This window comes from Petaurus breviceps, unplaced genomic scaffold, assembly GCF_028583685.1.
Source record: "Petaurus breviceps papuanus isolate PSGF00001 unplaced genomic scaffold, PetGlider_PUasm1.0 175, whole genome shotgun sequence".
NCBI classification, from domain to species: Eukaryota; Metazoa; Chordata; class Mammalia; order Diprotodontia; family Petauridae; genus Petaurus; species Petaurus breviceps.
In genome coordinates, this window is record NW_027185764.1 from 33,586,776 (window position 1) to 33,591,767 (window position 4,992).

A 4,992-nucleotide genomic window follows, 5' to 3' on the forward strand; every position below is an offset into this window, starting at 1 on the left:
TCTGACATTTGTCACTTAAATGTCCTTTCTCACTTGTTGCATGACATTTTGGGTTATTTGAGGACAATCGGGGAGGAGCCACACCTTCTGGTTTTGGCTTTGGTGTGAGTGGGATGGTGCTCATTGATTATGAGGTACAGCATCCAGAGAAGAAGCTGGACTCAAGCCATGAACACAGAGACTTTGGCCTCCATAGCTCCAACTAAAACTGTGGGAAGAGGTAGGACACCACAGGGTGATTATTTTGGTTGCAGTTAAGCAGAATTAATATAGTAACCGGATAACTCTTTTACATTACTTCATGGCCCCATTCATAATAAAAGGTGGAGACAGGGAGAAAGATCTTGGCTGTCAGCAGTATTCCTCATTGGCACCTGGTTTCAATGAAGGCTACAGTTTCTAGGGAGGGTCTGAGAATAGTAGAAACTGGAGAACATAGAACACAGAGGATGAACCTTAACACGCAGAATGTACGAGTTGGAAAGAATCTTAGAGATGACCTAGGTCAAAGATTCTTAAGCTGGGCGATGTTTTTGTTGTTTTTTAAAAAATATTTTACTATTAGTATTTCAATATAATTGGTTTACTTTGTAATCCTACATATTTTATTGTGTGCATTTAAAAACATTCTTTTGAGAAAGGGTCCATAGGCTTTATCAGACTGCCTAAGGGGTCTAGGACATAAGCAAGATTAAGAACCTCTGATTTGGGCCAACATTCTAATTTGAAAGAAAAGGAAACTGAGGCCTGGAGAGGCTAAATGACTGCTGTAAGGACACAGAGGAAGTTAGAGGCAGAGCCAGGAATACGACATAGGTCTCTTGACTCCTAGGCTAGTATTCTTTCCGCTATCACCATTTAGAATGTTCAAGGCACTTCAAACATAAATGGCAACAAAGTCCCTACACTGAATGGGAGATGCAGAAACAGCCAGCAGCACTGGGGTTGTTTCACATTAATATTGCTCTGGAGATGCTGCTGCTGGACAATACTGAGAGTGAATCTTCTCCTAGGTGGTTGAAAAGGCTCTCAGTTGGATAATTCCATCATAAGGATTCACTAGTTCTTCTTCAGGTTATCTGGTCCAAATGACCGAGGCAGTTGTTCATGGACTATCCTGACTTCATATGTACTATCTGTTTTTGTCATGTAGACATACCAAGCTCTCTTCCAAAATACGTAGGATTACAAACTCTCTTTTCACTTGTCTGAAGTCCCCACATGGTAAGATAAAAATAACAATGGCCCAGAACTCTTCGTGTCCTTTCGAGATGAACTTCTGAATGGCGGTGTGTTCTACACAGGTGCTATAAAGCCAAACATGGGAAGCTTTAAGGTTCTGATCACACAGTATAGTGAACTCTCTATGTATTCAGCAGTAAACTAAAGCAAAACATTTACAGAAACCAAAGTACACCATTCGTGATGTTATAACATAACAACTTATCACTAAAGTGACCATAGTTTTCATCAAAGTGACCACATGGTTTTAAACAAAAGATATCATTCAGTAAGTCATTAACTCAATCATCCTTAAGAAGGGACACAAAGTACAAAGGTTCTCCACATTGTCTTAATCTCTCAGTCAAAAAGTCTTCTTTCTTCTTGATTGGAGATTAGTTTCCAATCTTCAAAAAGTCTCCTTTCTTCTTGATTGGAGATTAGTTTCCAATCCTCCTTAACTGAATCATCCTTAAGGTACAGAGTACAAAATTCTCCCACCCTAGACCACAGTAAATCATGATCTTCTTAGTCAGCATTAAGTACCCAAGGATAGGTCTTTTCATCTTCACTTAAGGCTGGTGTAATGGCAAGCACAGAGGTAGTTCACAACTTGTTTCAGCTATTGAATTAACACCTTGTTTCAGTTTAAATTTCTTTTGAGCCTTGTATCAAGTCTGTTAAGAAACAGAATGTATGAACCCCACAACTTGTGAACCCTAGAACTTATGAACTCCTGGGGAGGAGCTAATGACTATATAAGGAGAGTGCCAGGGCTACAGACAGGATAACTGAGAAGAGGAATTGTGGTGGCAGAGTCCAGAAGGAGAAAACTTGTGGTATCCCAGCGCTCTGTTTGTCTGCTCTGTCTGTATTGATGTTGTTTGTGATACTTTGTACAGAAGCTCTGGGACCTTACTGGAAGCCCTGAAAGAGGATTTTCTGATTGTATGTTTACAGAAGTCCTGGAGAAGGGTTTTGGAGGTCCTGGGACTTTACTGGTGATTTGTGCTGACCTCTTGGACCTTGTTTGTGGGTCTGTGTTGATTTCTATGTTGATGATTCGTGTTGAGCTCTCAGATGGTGTTGGTGGGTCTGAGTTGATTTCACAGGTAGATAGTGAATTGATGATGGCGACGGCAACATAGATGAATATTATTGTGGCTCTGTCAAGCTTTGTCTTCCCAGAAACAGGAACTGTAGAGGGCTTGAAGTGGACTGGACACTGTGAACTTCAATATGGAATGGAAAATGGATAAAGAACTGGACAAAGAACTAAGAGCTGCCTGTCTTTGAACCCAAGTGACAGTTGGAGCTGGGACCATGGAAGAGGAACCATGGAAGCTGAGAGCCAGCCTCAAGTCAAGCTGAAAGAAGACTTTACTTGGATACTGTGTACTGACTGAGAAGATAATGATTTACTGTGACCTAGGGATGGATGGCCTGTGTATTCTCCACTACCCCTTAAGAGGGTACTGAGTAGTGACTGATGACTGAGTTGTGACTGATGATTGAATAGTGACTGATTTGTAACATAGTGTGCCCCATGGATGGAGGACTTTGGCCTTTTGTACTTTATGATTGAATGATTGAGTTACTAAGTGATTGATTAACTAAATGATTATACTTTGTTCAAAACTATGTAACCATTGCGGTGAAAACTATGTGGCCATTTTAGTGATAAGTCGTATTTTGATTATCTGTGATAAGTTGTAACATTTTGAATGTGTACTTTGATTTTCTGTGAATGTTTTGCTCTGATTTGTTATTGAATAAAAAGTGTTCACTATACTATATAATCAGAACCTTGAAAAGCTATTCACTATAGCATTTTTTCTGGAAAGCTGCTCGTGCTTGGCTTTACAGTTGGCTCTCAGATTCCATAGTTCCTCTTTCATGGATCCAGCTTTTGCCTGAATTTATGCAACTGTCACCTGGATTCAAAGGTAGGCAGCTCCCAGCTCCTCATACAGTTCCTCATCTAGCTCCTCATCCAGTTCCATATTGAAGTTCACAGTGTCCAGTCCACCACAAGTCCTTCACAGCTTCTGTTTCTGGGAAGACAAAGCTTAACAGAGCCAAAACAACATTCATGCACATTGCTGGCACCATCATCCATTCACCATCTGCCTGTGAAATCAACATAGACCCACAAACAAGGTCCAAGAGGTCAATACAAATCATCAGCACAGAAATCAACACAGACCCACAAATAAGGTCTGAGAGGTCAACACAAATCATCAGTAAAGTCCCAGGACCTCTGAAACCCACCTCTAGGACTTCTGTAAACATACAACCAGAAAATCCTCTTTCAGAGCTTCCAGTAAGGTCCCAGGGCTTCTGTAAAAAGTATTATAAACACACATCCACGAAGACAGAACAAACAAACAGAGTGCTGGGATACCACAAGTTTTCTCCATCTCAACTCCACCACCACAAGTGTTCCCTTCTCAGCTCTGCTCTCTCCCAGCTTGTGTTCAGCTTTTTATCTGTCCATTACTTCCTCCCTGTTCCACCCACCTCTTACGTCCTTCCTGTTCCTGTCTTTGGCAAGTGCCTCCCACTGTGGATTCCGCAAGTTCTGTTTCTTAACAAAGACTTGATATAATCATGAGCAAGACTCAACTGAAACAAGGCTCTAAGTACTTGTTTGCTTGCCATTACAAGTGCCTACCAGGTAGACAGCATTTTCTATGTTGCATCCTGAAAAAGTCTTCCTGTCCAGAGAGAGTCAGGAGAGCTGCCCCCACTGGGAAGCTACTGAAGGGACAGTAGGCCAACTCCTTGACTTCCTGGCCCTTGCAAATGAGCTGCTTAATCTGATCTAGATCTAAAGTCCCCTTGGTGCTTGGGCATGGGGCCAAACCAACAGGCAGGTGAACCATGGCCTTGAACCTGAACAGCTTTTCTCTCAGGTCAGCAGCAGGTGGAGAGAAGGCAGAGGTTAAGAGGAGAGTTTTTAATGGAAGCCTAAACACTGATCATCACAGATCTTGTGGAATTTTAGAAATGGAACATAAATTGGTTAAATATCTTTGGTGATCAGCCCAAAGGTACTGTATTCCTTTGCCAACTACCATTTGAGGGTACATTCCCCAGTCATTTTTCCCCTTGTGCTTGAAAGGAATTAGAATCTTAAATGTTGTTGTTCAGTTATTCATCTCCAACTCTGTTACTCCATTTGGGGGGACTTTCTTGGCAAAGATACAGGAGTGATTTTCTATTTCCTTCTCTAGCTCATTTTACAGATAAGGAAACTGAAGCAAACAGGCTGTGTGACTTGCCCAGGATCACACAGCTAGTAAGTGTCTGAGGAAGGATTTGAACTCAGGTGTTCCTGACTCTATGCCCAGTATTGTATTCACTACACCATCCAGTTGCCCATAATCTTAAATAAAGATGCAGTGGATAGAGTTTTGAACCAGGAGGCAGAAAGAACTGAGTTCCAGTTTGACTTCAAGACACTTGCTGGCTGTGTTACTCAAACTAATTCTATTCCTTCTGCCCTCTCTCCTCCTTTATCCCTGTCTCCTATGATGAAGGGGCCTTCCTTCTTAACAAGGCTAACCCCTCTACCTGCTTAAGAGATCTCATTCTATCCTTTCTCCTCCAACAGATTGTTGTTCATCATCCCCACTCTATCACTTCTTTTCATCTCTTCCTGTCTGCTGGCTTATTCCTTGCTGTTAACAAATATATCTTCATCTCCATCATCCTCCAAAAACCCTCACCTAATACTTCCATACACACTATCATCCTATACCCACTAAC

The 4,992-nt window shown here is 41.6% G+C and overlaps 1 pseudogene; it reads right to left on the minus strand.

Annotated features, from left to right (window-relative positions):
* Window positions 1–669: 669 nt before the first annotated feature.
* Window positions 670–4,121, minus strand: LOC138159090 (cytidine deaminase-like; annotated as a pseudogene).
* Window positions 4,122–4,992: the final 871 nt, after the last annotated feature.